Genomic DNA, 16,380 nt, shown 5'->3' on the forward strand with positions numbered 1-16,380 from the left:
AGGGGGAGAGTGAGTGAGGAGGAGAAGGGTGAGTGAGTGAGGGGAGAGTGAGTGATGGGGAGGGGGAGAGGGGAGAGTGAGGGGGAGGGGAGAGAGTGAGTGAGGGGGGAGAGGGGATAGTGAGTTAGGGGGAGAAGGGAGAGTGAGGGGGAAGGGGAGAGTGGGTGAGGGGGGAGAGGGGAGAGTGAGTGAGGGGGGAGAGGGGAGAGTGTGTTAGGGGAGGGGAGAGTGCAGTGAGGGGGAGAGGGGAGAGTGAGTGAGGGGGGAGAGGGGTGAGTGAGTGAGGGGGGAGAGGGGTGAGTGAGTGAGGGGGAGAGGGGAGAGTGAGTGAGGGGGAGAGGGGAGAGTCAGTGAGGGGGAGGGGGGTGAGTGAGGTGGAGAGGGGAGAGTGAGTGAGGGAGGAGAGGGGAGAGTGAGTGAGGGGGGAGAGGGGAGAGTGAGTGAGGGGGGAGAGGGGAGAGTGAGTGGGTGTGGGGAGGGGAGAGTGAGTTAGGGGGGAGTGGAGAGTGAGTGAGGGGGAGAGTGAGTGTGGGGGGAGAGGGGAGAGTGAGTGAGGGGGCGAGGGGGAGAGTGAGTGATGGGGCGACTGAATGAGGAGGAGTGGGGAGAGTGACTGAGGGGGGAGAGGGGAGAGTGAGTGAAGGGGGTGAGGGGAGAGTGAGTGAGGGGAGAGTGAGTCAGGGGGAGAGGGGAGAGTGAGTGAGGGGGTTGAGGGGAGAGTGAGTGATGGGGAGAGGGGGAGAGTGAGTGAGGGGGAGTGGGGAAAGTGAGTGAGGGGGAGAAGGGTGAGGGGAGAGAGGGGAGAGTGAGTGAGGGGGAGAGGGGAGAGTGAGTTAGGGGGAAGGGAGAGTGAGTGAGGGGGAGAGGAGAGAGTGAGTGAGGGGGGAGAGTGAGTTAGGGGGAGGGGAGAGTGAGGAGGGGGAGAGGGGAGGAGTGAGTTAGGGGGAGGGGGAGAGAGTGAGTGAGGGGGAGAGGGGAGAGTGCGTGAGGGGGAAGGGGAGAGTGGGTGAGGGGGAGAGGAGAGAGTGAGTGAGGGGGGAGAGGGGAGAGTGAGTGAGGGGGGAGAGGGGGAGAGTGAGTTAGGGGGAGGGGAGAGTGAGTGAGGGGGAGAGGGGAGAGTGAGTGAGGGGGAGAGGGGAGAGGTGAGTGAGGGAGGAGAGGGGAGAGTGAGTGAGGGGGAGAGGGGTGAGGGGGAGAGGGGAGAGTGAGTGAGGGGGGACAGGGGTGAGTGAGTGAGGGGGAGAGGGGAGAGTGAGTGAGGGGAGAGGGTAGAGTGAGTGAGGGGGAGAGGCGAGAGTGAGTGAGGGGGAGGGGGGTGAGTGAGGTGGAGAGGGGACAGTGAGTGAGGGGGAGAGGGGAGAGTGAGTGAGGGGGAGAGGGGAGAGTGAGTGAGGGGGATAGGGGAGAGTGAGTGAGGGGGGAGAGGAGAGTGAGTGAGGGGGGAGAGGGGAGAGTGAGTGAGGGGGCGAGGGGAGAGTGAGTGAGGGGCGAGGGGCGAGGGGAGAGTGAGTGATGGGGCGACTGAGTGAGGAGGAGTGGGGAGAGTGAGTGAGGGGGGAGAGGGGAGAGTGAGTGAAGGGGGTGAGGGGAGAGTGAGTGAAGGGGGTGAGGGGAGAGTGAGTGAGGGGGTGAGGGGGGAGAGTGAGTGAGGGGGAGAGGGGAGAGTGAGTGAGGGGGAGAGTGAGTGAGGGGGTTGAGGGGAGAGTAAGTGATGGGGAGAGGGGAGAGTGAATGAGGGGGGAGAGGGGAGAGTGAGTGAGGAATAGTGGGGAGAGTGAGTGAGGGGGAGAGGGGAGAGTGAGTTGGGGGAGGGGAGAGTGAGTGAGGGGGGAGAGGGGAGAGTGAGTGAGGGGGAAGGGGAGAGTGGGTGAGGGGGGAGAGGGGAGAGTGAGTGAGGGGGGAGAGGGGAGAGTGAGTTAGGGGGAGGGGGAGAGTGAGTGAGGGGAGAGGCGGAGAGTGAGTGAGGGGGAGAGGGGAGTGAGTGAGGGGGAGGGGGGGTGAGTGAGGTGGAGAGGAGAGAGTGAGTGAGGAGGGAGAGGAGAGAGTGAGTGAGGGGGGAGAGGGGATAGTGAGTGGGGGGGAGAGGGGAGAGTGAGTGAGGGAGGAGAGGGGAGAGTGAGTGAGGGAGGAGAGGGGAGAGTGAGTGGTGGGGGGAGAGGGGAGAGTGAGTGAGGGGGGAGAGGGGAGAGTGAGTGAGGGGGAGAGGGGAGAGTGAGTGGGGGGAGAGGGGAGAGTGAGTGGGTGTGGGGAGGGGAGAGTGAGTTAGGGGGGAGTGGAGAGTGAGTGAGGGGGAGAGTGTGGGGGAGAGGGGAGAGTGAGTGAGCGGGGAGGGGAGAGTGGATGAGGGGGGAGAGGGGAGAGTGAGTGAGGGGGCGAGGGGGAGAGTGAGTGATGGGGCGACTGAATGAGGAGGAGTGGGGAGAGTGACTGAGGGGGGAGAGGGGAGAGTGAGTGAAGGGGGTGAGGGGAGAGTGAGTGAGGGGGTTGAGGGGAGAGTGAGTGATGGCGAGAGGGGAGAGTGAGTGATGGGAGAGGGGAGAGTGAGTGAGGGGGGAGTGGGGAAAGTGAGTGAGGGGGAGAAGGGTGAGGGGAGAGAGGGGAGAGTGAGTGAGGGGGAGAGGGGAGACTGAGTGAGGGGAAGGGGGAGAGGGGAGAGTGAGGGGGTGGGGAGAGTGAATGAGGGGTAGAGGGGAGAGTGAGTTAGGGGGAAGGGAGAGTGAGTGAGGGGGGAGAGGAGAGAGTGAGTGAGGGGGGAGAGGGGAGAGTGAGTTAGGGGGAGGGGAGGAGTGAGTGAGGGGGAGAGGGGAGAGTGAGTTAGGGGGAGGGGAGGGAGGGAGGTGAGTGAGGGGGGGAGAGGGGAGAGTGAGTGAGGGGGAAGGGGAGAGTGGGTGAGGGGGGGAGAGGAGAGAGTGAGTGAGGGGGAGAGGGGAGAGTGAGTGAGGGGGAGAGGGGAGAGTGAGTGAGGGGGAGAGGGGAGAGTGAGTGAGGGAGGAGAGGGGAGGTGAGTGAGGGGGGAGAGGGGAGAGTGAGTGAGGGGGGACAGGGGTGAGTGAGTGAGGGGGAGAGGGGAGAGTGAGTGAGGGGGAGAGGGTAGAGTGAGTGAGGGGGAGAGGGGAGAGTGAGTGAGGGGGAGAGTGAGTGAGGAGGAGAAGGGTGAGTGAGTGAGGGGAGAGTGAGTGATGGGGAGGGGGAGAGGGAGAGTGAGGGGGAGGGGAGAGGGGAGAGTGAGTGAGGGGGGAGAGGGGAGAGTGAGTGAGGGGGGATAGGGGAGAGTGAGTGAGGGGGAGAGGGGAGAGTGAGTGAGGGGGGATAGGGGAGAGTGAGTGAGGGGGGAGAGGAGAGTGAGTGAGGGGGGAGAGGGGAGAGTGAGTGAGGGGGGCGAGGGAGAGTGAGTGAGGGGGCGAGGGGAGAGTGAGTGATGGGGCGACTGAGTGAGGAGGAGTGGGGAGAGTGAGTGAGGGGGGAGAGGGGAGAGTGAGTGAGGGGGGAGAGGGGAGAGTGAGTGAAGGGGGTGAGGGGAGAGTGAGTGAAGGGGGTGAGGGGAGAGTGAGTGAGGGGGGTGAGGGGAGAGTGAGTGAGGGGGAGAGGGGAGAGTGAGTGAGGGGGAGAGTGAGTGAGGGGGTTGAGGGGAGAGTAAGTGATGGGGAGAGGGGAGAGTGAGTGAGGGGGGGAGAGGGGAGAGTGAGTGAGGAGTAGTGGGGAGAGTGAGTGAGGGGGAGAGGGGAGAGTGAGTTGGGGGAGGGGAGAGTGAGTGAGGGGGGAGACGGGAGAGTGAGTGAGGGGGGAAGGGGAGAGTGGGTGAGGGGGGTGAGGGGAGAGTGAGTGAGGGGGAGAGGGGAGAGTGAGTTAGGGGGAGGGGAGAGTGAGTGAGGGGGGAGAGGGGAGAGTGAGTGAGGGGGAGAGGGGAGAGTGAGTGAGGGGGAGAGGGGAGAGTGAGTGAGGGGGGAGAGGGGAGAGCGAGTGAGGGGGAGAGGGGAGAGTGAGTGAGGGGGAGAGGGGAGAGTGAGTGAGGGGGAGGGGGGTGAGTGAGGTGGAGAGGGGAGAGTGAGTGAGGGGGGAGAGGGGTGAGTGAGTGGGGGGAGAGGGGAGAGTGAGTGAGGGGGGTGAGGGGAGAGTGAGTGAGGGGGAGAGGGGAGAGTGAGTTAGGGGAGGGGAGAGTGAGTGAGGGGGGAGAGGGGAGAGTGAGTGAGGGGGAGAGGGGAGAGTGAGTGAGGGGGGGAGAGGGGAGAGTGAGTGAGGGGGGAGAGTGAGTGGGGGGAGAGGGGAGAGTGAGTGGGTGTGGGGAGGGGAGAGTGAGTTAGGGGGGAGTGGAGAGTGAGTGAGGGGGAGAGTGAGTGTGGGGGGAGAGGGGAGAGTGAGTGTGAGCGGGGAGGGGAGAGTGGATGAGGGGGGAGAGGGGAGAGTGAGTGAGGGGGCGAGGGGGAGAGTGAGTGATGGGGCGACTGAATGAGGAGGAGTGGGGAGAGTGACTGAGGGGGGAGAGGGGAGAGTGAGTGAAGGGGGTGAGGGGAGAGTGAGTGAGGGGGTTGAGGGGAGAGTGAGTGATGGCGAGAGGGGAGAGTGAGTGATGGGAGAGGGGAGAGTGAGTGAGGGGGAGTGGGGAAAGTGAGTGAGGGGAGAAGGGTGAGGGGAGAGAGGGGAGAGTGAGTGAGGGGGAGAGGGGAGACTGAGTGAGGGGAAGGGGGAGAGGGGAGAGTGAGGGGGTGGGGAGAGTGAATGAGGGGTAGAGGGGAGAGTGAGTTAGGGGGAAGGGAGAGTGAGTGAGGGGGGAGAGGGGAGACTGAGTGAGGGGAAGGGGGAGAGGGGAGAGTGAGGGGGTGGGGAGAGTGAATGAGGGGGAGAGGGGAGAGTGAGTTAGGGGAAGGGAGAGTGAGTGAGGGGGGAGAGGAGAGAGTGAGTGAGGGGGGAGAGGGGAGAGTGAGTTAGGGGGAGGGGAGAGTGAGTGAGGGGGAGGGGGAGAGGGAGAGTGAGTTAGGGGAGGGGGAGAGTGAGTGAGGGGGAAGGGGAGAGAGTGAGTGAGGGGGGAGAGGGAGAGTGAGTTAGGGGGAGGGGAGAGTGAGTGAGGGGGAGAGGGGAGAGTGAGTGAGGGGGAGAGGGAGAGTGAGTGAGGGAGGAGAGGGGAGAGTGAGTGAGGGGGGAGAGGGGTGAGGGGGAGAGGGGAGAGTGAGTGAGGGGGGACAGGGGTGAGTGAGTGAGGGGGGAGAGGGGAGAGTGAGTGAGGGGGAGAGCGTAGAGTGAGTGAGGGGGAGAAGGGTGAGTGAGTGAGGGGAGAGTGAGTGATGGGGAGGGGGAGAGGGGAGAGAGTGAGGGGGAGGGGAGAGGGGAGAGTGAGTGAGGGGGAGAGTGAGTGTGGGGGGAGAGGGGAGAGTGAGTGAGCGGGGAGGGGAGAGTGGATGAGGGGGGAGAGGGGAGAGTGAGTGAGGGGGCGAGGGGGAGAGTGAGTGATGGGGCGACTGAATGAGGAGGAGTGGGGAGAGTGACTGAGGGGGGAGAGGGGAGAGTGAGTGAAGGGGGTGAGGGGAGAGTGAGTGAGGGGGTTGAGGGGAGAGTGAGTGATGGCGAGAGGGGAGAGTGAGTGATGGGGAGAGGGGAGAGTGAGTGAGGGGGAGTGGGGAAAGTGAGTGAGGGGGAGAAGGGTGAGGGGAGAGAGGGGAGAGTGAGTGAGGGGGAGAGGGGAGACTGAGTGAGGGGAAGGGGGAGAGGGGAGAGTGAGGGGGTGGGGAGAGTGAATGAGGGGTAGAGGGGAGAGTGAGTTAGGGGGAAGGGAGAGTGAGTGAGGGGGGAGAGGAGAGAGTGAGTGAGGGGGAGAGGGGAGAGTGAGTTAGGGGGAGGGGAGAGTGAGTGAGGGGGAGAGGGGGAGTGAGTTAGGGGGAAGGGGAGAGTGAGTGGGGGGGAGAGGGGAGAGTGAGTGAGGGGGAAGGGGAGAGTGGGTGAGGGGGGAGAGGAGAGAGTGAGTGAGGGGGGAGAGGGGAGAGTGAGTGAGGGGGAGAGGGGAGAGTGAGTGAGGAGGGGGAGAGGGGAGAGTGAGTGAGGGAGGAGAGGGGAGAGTGAGTGAGGGGGGAGAGGGGAGAGTGAGTGAGGGGGGACAGGGGTGAGTGAGTGAGGGGGAGAGGGGAGAGTGAGTGAGGGGGAGAGGGTAGAGTGAGTGAGGGGGAGAGGGGAGAGTGAGTGAGGGGGAGAGTGAGTGAGGAGGAGAAGGGTGAGTGAGTGAGGGGAGAGTGAGTGATGGGGAGGGGGAGAGGGGAGAGTGAGGGGGAGGGGGAGAGGGGGAGAGTGAGTGAGGGGGGAGAGGGGAGAGTGAGTGAGGGGGGAGAGGGGAGAGTGAGTGAGGGGGAGAGGGGAGAGTGAGTGAGGGGGGATAGGGGAGAGTGGAGTGAGGGGGGAGAGGAGAGTGAGTGAGGGGGGAGAGGGGAGAGTGAGTGAGGGGGCGAGGGGAGAGTGAGTGAGGGGGCGAGGGGAGAGTGAGTGATGGGGCGACTGAGTGAGGAGGAGTGGGGAGAGTGAGTGAGGGGGGAGAGGGGAGAGTGAGTGAGTGGGGAGAGGGGAGAGTGAGTGAAGGGGGTGAGGGGAGAGTGAGTGAAGGGGGTGAGGGGAGAGTGAGTGAGGGGGGTGAGGGGAGAGTGAGTGAGGGGGAGAGGGAGAGTGAGTGAGGGGGGAGAGTGAGTGAGGGGGTTGAGGGGAGGAGTAAGTGATGGGGAGAGGGGAGAGTGAGTGAGGGGGGAGAGGGGAGAGTGAGTGAGGAGTAGTGGGGAGAGTGAGTGAGGGGGAGAGGGGAGAGTGAGTTGGGGGAGGGGAGAGTGAGTGAGGGGGGAGACGGGAGAGTGAGTGAGGGGGAAGGGGAGAGTGGGTGAGGGGGTGAGGGGAGAGTGAGTGAGGGGGAGAGGGGGAGAGTGAGTTAGGGGGAGGGGAGAGTGAGTGAGGGGGGGAGAGGGGAGAGTGAGTGAGGGGGAGAGGGGAGAGTGAGTGAGGGGGGAGAGGGGAGAGTGAGTGAGGGGGGAGAGGGGAGAGCGAGTGAGGGGGGAGGGGAGAGTGAGTGAGGGGGAGAGGGGAGAGTGAGTGAGGGGGAGGGGGGGTGAGTGAGGTGGAGAGGGGAGAGTGAGTGAGGGGGGAGAGGGGAGAGTGAGTGGGGGGAGAGGGGAGAGTGAGTGAGGGGGGTGAGGGGAGAGTGAGTGGGGGGAGAGGGGAGAGTGAGTTAGGGGGGAGGGGAGAGTGAGTGAGGGGGGAGAGGGGAGAGTGAGTGAGGGGGAGAGGGGAGAGTGAGTGAGGGGGGAGAGGGGAGAGTGAGTGAGGGGGGAGAGTGAGTGGGGGGGAGAGGGAGAGTGGAGTGGGTGTGGGGAGGGGAGAGTGAGTTAGGGGGGAGTGGAGAGTGAGTGAGGGGGGAGAGTGAGTGTGGGGGGAGAGGGGAGAGTGAGTGAGCGGGGAGGGGAGAGTGGATGAGGGGGGAGAGGGGGAGAGTGAGTGAGGGGGCGAGGGGGAGAGTGAGTGATGGGGCGACTGAATGAGGAGGAGTGGGGAGAGTGACTGAGGGGGGAGAGGGGAGAGTGAGTGAAGGGGGTGAGGGGAGAGTGAGTGAGGGGGTTGAGGGGAGAGTGAGTGATGGCGAGAGGGGAGAGTGAGTGATGGGGAGAGGGGAGAGTGAGTGAGGGGGAGTGGGGAAAGTGAGTGAGGGGGAGAAGGGTGAGGGGAGAGAGGGGAGAGTGAGTGAGGGGGAGAGGGAGACTGAGTGAGGGGAAGGGGGGAGAGGGGAGAGTGAGGGGGTGGGGAGAGTGAATGAGGGGGAGAGGGGAGAGTGAGTTAGGGGGAAGGGAGAGTGAGTGAGGGGGGAGAGGAGAGAGTGAGTGAGGGGGGAGAGGGGGAGAGTGAGTTAGGGGGAGGGGAGAGTGAGTGAGGGGGAGAGGGGAGAGTGAGTTAGGGGAGGGGAGAGTGAGTGAGGGGGAAGGGGAGAGAGTGAGTGAGGGGGGAGAGGGGAGAGTGAGTTAGGGGGAGGGGAGAGTGAGTGAGGGGAGAGGGGAGAGTGAGTGAGGGGGAGAGGGGAGAGTGAGTGAGGGAGGAGAGGGGAGAGTGAGTGAGGGGGGAGAGGGGTGAGGGGGAGAGGGGAGAGTGAGTGAGGGGGGACAGGGGGTGAGTGAGTGAGGGGGAGAGGGGAGAGTGAGTGAGGGGGAGAGCGTTAGAGTGAGTGAGGGGGAGAAGGGTGAGTGGTGAGGGGAGAGTGAGTGATGGGGAGGGGGAGAGGGGAGAGTGAGGGGGAGGGGAGAGGGTGAGGTGAGTGAGGGGGGAGAGGGGAGAGTGAGTGAGGGGGGGAGAGGGGAGAGTGAGTGAGGGGGAGAGGGGGGAGTGAGTGAGGGGGGATAGGGGAGAGTGAGTTAGGGGGGAGAGGAGAGTGAGTGAGGGGGGAGAGGGGAGAGTGAGTGAGGGGGCGAGGGGAGAGTGAGTGAGGGGGCGAGGGGAGAGTGAGTGATGGGGCGACTGAGTGAGGAGGAGTGGGGAGAGTGAGTGAGGGGGGAGAGGGGAGAGTGAGTGAAGGGGGAGAGGGGGGAGTGAGTGAGGGGGGATAGGGGAGAGTGAGTTAGGGGGGAGAGGAGAGTGAGTGAGGGGGGAGAGGGGAGAGTGAGTGAGGGGGCGAGGGGAGAGTGAGTGAGGGGGCGAGGGGAGAGTGAGTGATGGGGCGACTGAGTGAGGAGGAGTGGGGAGAGTGAGTGAAGGGGGTGAGGGGAGAGTGAGTGAAGGGGGTGAGGGGAGAGTGAGTGAGGGGGGTGAGGGGAGAGTGAGTGAGGGGGAGAGTGAGTGAGGGGTTGAGGGGAGAGTAAGTGATGGGGAGAGGGGAGAGTGAGTGAGGGGGGAGAGGGGAGAGTGAGTGAGGAGTAGTGGGGAGAGTGAGTGAGGGGGAGAGGGGAGAGTGAGTTGGGGGAGGGGAGAGTGAGTGAGGGGGGGAGGGGAGAGTGAGTGAGAGGGGGGAGAGGGGAGAGTGAGTGAGGGGGAAGGGGAGAGTGGGTGAGGGGGGTGAGGGGAGAGTGAGTGAGGGGGAGAGGGGGAGAGTGAGTTAGGGGGAGGGGAGAGTGAGTGAGGGGGAGAGGGGAGAGTGAGTGAGGGGGAGAGGGGAGAGTGAGTGAGGGGGGAGAGGGGAGAGTGAGTGAGGGGGGAGAGGGGAGAGTGAGTGAGGGGGAGAGGGAGAGTGAGTGAGGGGGAGAGGGGAGAGTGAGTGAGGGGGAGGGGGGTGAGTGAGGTGGAGAGGGGAGAGTGAGTGAGGGGGGAGAGGGGAGAGTGAGTGGGGGGAGAGGGGAGAGTGAGTGAGGGGGGAGAGGGGAGAGTGAGTGAGGGGGGGAGAGGGGAGATTGAGTGGGGGGAGAGGGGAGAGTGAGTGAGGGGGGAGAGGGGAGAGTGAGTTAGGGGGGAGGGGAGAGTGAGTGAGGGGGAGAGTGAGTGTGGGGGGGAGAGGGGAGAGTGAGTGAGCGGGGAGGGGGAGAGTGGATGAGGGAGGAGAGGGGAGAGTGAGTGAGGGGGCGAGGGGAGAGTGAGTAATGGGGCGACTGAGTGAGGAGGAGTGGGGAGAGTGGGTGAGGGGGGAGAGGGGAGAGTGAGTGAGGGGGGGAGAGGGGTGAGTGAGTGAGGGGGAGAGGGGAGAGTGAGTGAGGGGGAGAGGGGAGAGTGAGTGAGGGGGAGGGGGGTGAGTGAGGTGGAGAGGGGGAGAGTGAGTGAGGGGGAGAGGGGAGAGTGAGTGAGGGGGGAGAGGGGATAGTGAGTGGGGGGAGAGGGGAGAGTGAGTGAGGGGGGAGTGGAGAGTGAGTGAGGGGGAGAGTGAGTGTGGGGGGAGAGGGGAGAGTGAGTGAGCGGGGAGGGGAGAGTGGATGAGGGGGGAGAGGGGAGAGTGAGTGAGGGGGCGAGGGGAGAGTGAGTGATGGGGCAACTGAGTGAGGAGGAGTGGGGAGAGTGACTGAGGGGGGAGAGGGGAGAGTGAGTGAAGGGGGTGAGGGGAGAGTGAGTGAGGGGAGAGTGAGTCAGGGGGAGAGGGGAGAGTGAGTGAGGAGGAGAGTGTGTGAGGGGGTTGAGGGGAGAGTAAGTGATGGGGAGAGGGGATAGTGAGTGATGGGGAGAGGGGAGAGTGAGTGAGGGGGAGAGTGAGTGAGGGGGAGAGGGGAGAGTGAGTGAGGGGGAGAGGGGAGACTGAGTGAGGGGAAGGGGAGAGTGAGTGAGGGGGAAGAGGGGAGTGTGAGTGAGGGGGAGAGTGAGTGAGGGGGTTGAGGGGAGAGTAAGTGATGGGGAGAGGGGAGAGTGAGTGATGGGGAGAGGGGAGAGTGAGTGAGGAATAGTGGGGAGAGTGAGTGAGGGGGGAGAGGGGAGAGTGAGTGAGGGGGAGAGGGGAGACTGAGTGAGGGGAAGGGGGAGAGGGGAGAGTGAGGGGGGAGGGGAGAGTGAGTGAGGGGGAGAGGGGAGAGTAAGTGATGGGGAGAGGGGAGAGTGAGTGCTGGGGAGAGGGGAGAGTGAGTGAGGGGGAGAGGGAGAGTGAGTGAGGGGGAGAGGGGAGAGTGAGTGAGGGGGAGTGGGGGAGAGTGAGTGATGGGAAGAGGGGAGAGTGAGTGAGGGGGAGTGGGGAAGTGAGTGAGGGGGAGAAGGGTGAGGGGAGAGAGGGGAGAGTGAGTGAGGGGGGTGAGGGGAGACTGAGTGAGGGGAAGGGGGAGAGGGGTGAGTGAGTGAGGGGGGAGAGGGGAGAGTTAGTGAGGGGGAGAGGGGAGAGTGAGTGAGGGGGGATAGGGGAGAGTGAGTTTGGGGGAGAGGAGAGTTAGAGAGGGGGAGAGGGGAGAGTGAGTGAGCGGGGAGGGGAGAGTGGATGAGGGGGGAGAGGGGAGAGTGAGTGAGGGGGCGAGGGGAGAGTGAGTGATGGGGCGACTGAGTGAGGATAAGTGGGGAGAGTGAGTGAGGGGGGAGAGGGGAGAGTGAGTGAAGGGGGTGAGGGGAGAGTGAGTGAGGGGGGTGAGGGGAGAGTGAGTGAGGGGGAGAGGGGAGAGTGAGTGAGGGGGAGAGGAGTGAGGGGGGTTGAGGGGAGAGTAAGTGATGAGGAGAGGGGGAGAGTGAGTGATGGGGAGAGGGGAGAGTGAGTGAGGAGTAGTGGGGAGAGTGAGTGAGGGGAAGAGGTGAGAGTGAGTTGGGGGAGGGGAGAGTGAGTGAGGGGGAAGGGGGAGAGTGGGTGAGGGGGGAGAGGGGAGAGTGAGTGAGGGGGAGAGGGGAGAGTGAGTTAGGGGGAGGGGGAGAGTGAGTGAGGGGGAGTGGGGAGAGTGAGTGAGGGGGAGAGGGGAGAGTGAGTGAGGGGGGAGAGGGGTGAGTGAGTGAGGGGGAGAGGGAAGAGTGAGTGAGGGGAGGGGGGAGAGTGAGTGAGGGGGAGGGGGGAGGGTGAGTGAGGGGGAGAGGGGAGAGTGAGTGAGGGGGAGAGGTGAGAGTGAGTGAGGGGGAGGGGGGTGAGTGAGGTGGAGAGGGGAGAGTGAGAGTGAGGGGGGAGAGGGGAGAGTGAGTGAGGGGGGAGAGGGGAGAGTGAGTGGGGGGAGAGGGGAGAGTGAGTGAGGGGGAGAGGGGAGAGTGAGTGAGGGGGAGAGGGGAGAGTGAGAGAGGGGGAGAGGGGAGACTGAGTGAGGGGAAGGGGGAGAGGGAGAGAGAGAGTGAGAGAGAAGAGAGAGTAGAAGAGGGGAGAGGGCGAGAGTAGAGAGAGAAGAGGGGAGAGAGTAGGGAGAGAGCGAGAGAGTGGAGAGAGAGAGTGAGTGAGGGGAAGGGGGAGAGGGGAGAGTGAGTGAGGGGGGAGAGGGGAGAGTGAGTGGGGGGAGAGGGGAGAGTGAGTGAGGGGGGAGAGGGGAGACTGAGTGAGGGGAAGGGGGAGAGGGAGAGTGAGGGGGGAGGGGAGAGTGAGTGAGGGGGAGAGGGGAGAGTGAGTGATGGGGAGAGGGGAGAGTGAGTGATGGGGAGAGGGGAGAGTGAGTGAGGGGGAGTGGGGAAGTGAGTGAGGGGAGAAGGGTGAGGGGAGAGAGGGGAGAGTGAGTGAGGGGGAGAGGGAAGAGTGAGTTGGGGGAGGGGAGAGTGAGTGAGCGTGAGAGGGGAGAGTGAGTGAGGGGGAAGGGGAGAGTGAGTGAGGAGTAGTGGGGAGAGTGAGTGAGGGGGAGAGGGGAGAGTGAGTTGGGGGAGGGGAGAGTGAGTGAGGGTGAGAGGGGAGAGTGAGTGAGGGGCAAGGGGAGAGTGGGTGAGGGGGGGAGAGGGGAGAGTGAGTGAGGGGGGAGAGGGGGAGTGAGTTAGGGGAGGGGAGAGTGAGTGAGGGGGAGAGTGAGTGAGGGGGAGAGGGGAGAGTGAGTGAGGGGGAGAGGGTGAGTGAGTGAGGGGGAGAGGGGAGAGTGAGTGAGGGGGAGGGGGAAGAGTGAGTGAGGGGGAGGGGGGAGAGTGAGTGAGGGGGAGAGGGTGAGAGTGAGTGAGGGGGAGAGGGGAGAGTGAGTGAGGGGGAGAGGGAGAATGAGTGAGGGGGAGGGGGGTGAGTGAGGTGGAGAGGGGAGAGTGAGTGAGGGGGGAGAGGGGAGAGTGAGTGAGGGGGGAGAGGGGAGAGTGATTGGGGGGAGAGGGGAGAGTGAGTGAGGGGGAGAGGGGAGAGTGGGTGAGGGAGAGGGGAGAGTGAGTGAGGGAGAGAGGGAGAGTGAGTGAGGGGGAGAGGGGAGAGTGAGTGGGGGGAGAGGGGAGACTGAGTGAGGGGAAGGGGGGAGAGGGGAGAGTGAGTGAGGGGGGAGAGGGGAAAGTGAGTGAGGGGGAGAGGGGAGAATGAGTGAGGGGGGAGAGGAGAGTGAGTGAGGGGGGAGAGGGGAGAGTGAGTGAGCGGGGAGGGGAGAGTGGATGAGGGTGGAGAGGGGAGATTGAGTGAGGGGGCGAGGGGAGAGTGAGTGATGGGGCGACTGAGTGAGGAGGAGTGGGGAGAGTGAGTGAGGGGGGGAGAGGGGAGAGTGAGTGAGGGGGAGGGGGGAGAGTGAGTGAGGGGGAGAGGGGAGAGTGAGTGAGGGGGAGAGGGGAGAGTGAGTGAGGGGGAGGGGTGTGAGTGAGGTGGAGAGGGGAGAGTGAGTGAGGGGGGAGAGGGGAGAGTGAGTGAGGGGGGAGAGGGAGAGTGAGTGGGGGGAGAGGGGAGAGTGAGTGAGGGGGAGAGGGGAGAGTGAGTGAGGGGGAGAGGGAGAGTGAGAGAGGGGGAGAGGGGAGACTGAGTGAGGGGAAGGGGGAGAGGGGAGAGTGAGTGAGGGGGGAGAGGGGAGAGTGAGTGGGGGGAGAGGGGAGAGTGAGTGAGGGGGGAGAGGGGAGACTGAGTGAGGGGAAGGGGGAGAGGGGAGAGTGAGGGGGGAGGGGAGAGTGAGTGAGGGGGAGAGGGGAGAGTGAGTGATGGGGAGAGGGGGAGAGTGAGTGATGGGGAGAGGGGGAGAGTGAGTGAGGGGGGAGTGGGGAAAGTGAGTGAGGGGGAGAAGGGTGAGGGGAGAGAGGGGAGAGTGAGTGAGGGGGGAGAGGGAAGAGTGAGTTGGGGGAGAGGAGTGTGAGTGAGCGTGAGAGGGGAGAGTGAGTGAGGGGGAAGGGGAGAGTGAGTGAGGAGTAGTGGGGAGAGTGAGTGAGGGGGAGAGGGGAGAGTGAGTTGGGGGAGGGGAGAGTGAGTGAGGGTGAGAGGGGAGAGTGAGTGAGGGGGAAGGGGAGAGTGGGTGAGGGGGGAGAGGGGAGAGTGAGTGAGGGGGGAGAGGGGGAGTGAGTTAGGGGGAGGGAGAGTGAGTGAGGGGGAGAGGGGAGAGTGAGTGAGGGGGAGAGGGGAGAGTGAGTGAGGGGGAGAGGGGTGAGTGAGTGAGGGGGAGAGGGGAGAGTGAGTGAGGGGGAGGGGGAAGAGTGAGTGAGGGGGTGGGGGGAGAGTGAGTGAGGGGGAGAGGGGAGAGTGAGTGAGGGGGAGAGGGGAGAGTGAGTGAGGGGGAGAGGGGAGAGTGAGTGAGGGGTAGGGGGGTGAGTGAGGTGGAGAGGGGAGAGTGAGTGAGGGGGGAGAGGGGAGAGTGAGTGAGGGGGGAGAGGGGAGAGTGAGTGAGGGGGGGAGAGGGGAGAGTGAGTGAGGGGGGAGAGGGGAGAGTGAGTGGGGGGAGAGGGGGAGAGTGAGTGAGTGGGAGAGGGGAGAGTGAGTGAGGGGGGAGAGGGGAGACTGAGTGAGGGGAAGGGGGAGAGGGGAGAGTGAGTGAGGGGGGAGAGGGGAGAGTGAGTGGGGGGAGAGGGGAGAGTGAGTGAGGGGGGAGAGGGGAGACTGAGTGAGGGGAAGGGGGAGAGGGGGAGAGTGAGGGGGGGAGGGGAGAGTGAGTGAGGGGGGAGAGGGGAGAGTGAGTGAGGGGGAGAGGGGAGAGTGAGTGATGGGGAGAGGGGAGAGTGAGTGATGGGGAGAGGGGAGAGTGAGTGATGGGGAGAGGGGAGAGTGAGTGAGGGGAGTGGGGAAAGTGAGTGAGGGGGAAAGGGTGAGGGGAGAGAGGGGAGAGTGAGTGAGGGGAGAGGGGAGACTGAGTGAGGGGAAGGGGGAGAGGGTGAGAGTGAGTGAGGGGGGAGAGGGGAAAGTGAGTGAGGGGGAGAGGGGGAGAATGAGTGAGGGGGGAGAGGGGAGTGAGTGAGGGGGGAGAGGGGAGAGTGAGTGAGCGGGGAGGGGAGAGTGGATGAGGGTGGAGAGGGGAGATTGAGTGAGGGGGCGAGGGGAGAGTGAGTGAGGGGGGAGAGGGGAGAGTGAGTGGGGGGAGAGGGGGAGAGTGAGTGAGGGGGGAGAGGGGAGACTGAGTGAAGGGAAGGGGGAGAGGGGAGAGTGAGGGGGGAGGGGAGAGTGAGTGAGGGGGAGAGGGGAGAGTGAGTGAGGGGGAGAGGGGAGAGTGAGTGATGGGGAGAGGGGAGAGTGAGTGATGGGGAGAGGGGAGAGTGAGTGAGGGGGAGTGGGGAAGTGAGTGAGGGGGAGAAGGGTGAGGGGAGAGAGGGGAGAGTGAGTGAGGGGGAGAGGGGAGACTGAGTGAGGGGAAGGGGGAGAGGGGAGAGTGAGTGAGGGGGGAGAGGGGAAAGTGAGTGAGGGGGGAGAGGGGAGAATGAGTGAGGGGGGAGAGGAGAGTGAGTGAGGGGGGAGAGGGGAGAGTGAGTGAGCGGGAGGGGAGAGTGGATGAGGGTGGAGAGGGGAGATTGAGTGAGGGGGCGAGGGGAGAGTGAGTGATGGGGCGACTGAGTGAGGAGGAGTGGGGAGAGTGAGTGAGGGGGGAGAGGGGGAGAGTGAGTGAGGGGGAGGGGGGAGAGTGAGTGAGGGGGAGAGGGGAGAGTGAGTGAGGGGGAGAGGGAGAGTGAGTGAGGGGGAGGGGTGTGAGTGAGGTGGAGAGGGGAGAGTGAGTGAGGGGGGAGAGGGGAGAGTGAGTGAGGGGGGAGAGGGGAGAGTGAGTGGGGGGAGAGGGGGAGAGTGAGTGAGGGGGAGAGGGGAGAGTGAGTGAGGGGGAGAGGGGAGAGTGAGAGAGGGGGAGAGGGGAGAGCTGAGTGAGGGGAAGAGGGGAGGGGAGAGGGAGAGTGAGTGAAGGGGGAGAAGGGGAGAGTGAGTGTGGGGAGAGGGGAGAGTGAGTGAGGGGGAGAGGGGAGATGAGTGAGGGGAAGGGGAGAGGGGAGAGTGAGGTGGGGAGGGGAGAGTGAGTGAGGGGGAGAGGGTGAGAGTGAGTGATGGGGAGAGGGGAGAGTGAGTGATGGGGAGAGGGGAGAGTGAGTGAGGGGGAGTGGGGAAGTGAGTGAGGGGGAGAGGGTGAGGGGAGAGAGGTGGAGAGTGAGTGAGGGGGAGAGGGAGAGTGAGTTGGGGGAGGGAGAGTGAGTGAGGGGGAGAGTGAGTGAGGGTGAAGGGGAGAGTGAGGTGAGGGTAGAGGGGAGAGTGAGTGAGGGGAGAGGGGAGAGTGAGTGGGGGAGGGGAGAGTGAGTTGAGGGTGAGAGGGGAGAGTGAGTGAGGGGGAAGGGGAGAGTGGGTGAGGGGGAGAGGGGAGAGTGAGTGAGGGGGGAGAGGGTGAGAGTTAGGGGAGGGAGAGTGAGTTGAGGGGGAGAGGGGAGAGTGAGTGAGGGAGAGGGGAGAGTGAGTGAGGGGGAGAGGGGAGAGTGAGTGAGGGGAGAGGGGAGGTGAGTGAGATGGAGGGGGAAGAGTGAGTGAGGGGGAGTGGGGGGAGAGTGAGTGAGGGGGAGAGGGGAGAGTGAGTGAGGGGGAGAGGGGAGAGTGAGTGAGGGGGAGAGGGGAGAGTGAGTGAGGGGTAGGGGGGGTGAGTGAGGTGGAGGGGAGAGAGAGAGGGGGGAGAGGGAGTGAGTGGAGGGGAGAGGGAGAGAGTGAGTGAGTGGGGGGAGAGGGGGAGAGAGTGAGTGAGCGGGGGA

This window comes from Chiloscyllium plagiosum, unplaced genomic scaffold (genome assembly GCF_037043375.1).
Source record: "Chiloscyllium plagiosum isolate Xiang-an unplaced genomic scaffold, Cpla_swu_hap1 HiC_scaffold_33, whole genome shotgun sequence".
NCBI lineage: Eukaryota > Metazoa > Chordata > Chondrichthyes > Orectolobiformes > Hemiscylliidae > Chiloscyllium > Chiloscyllium plagiosum.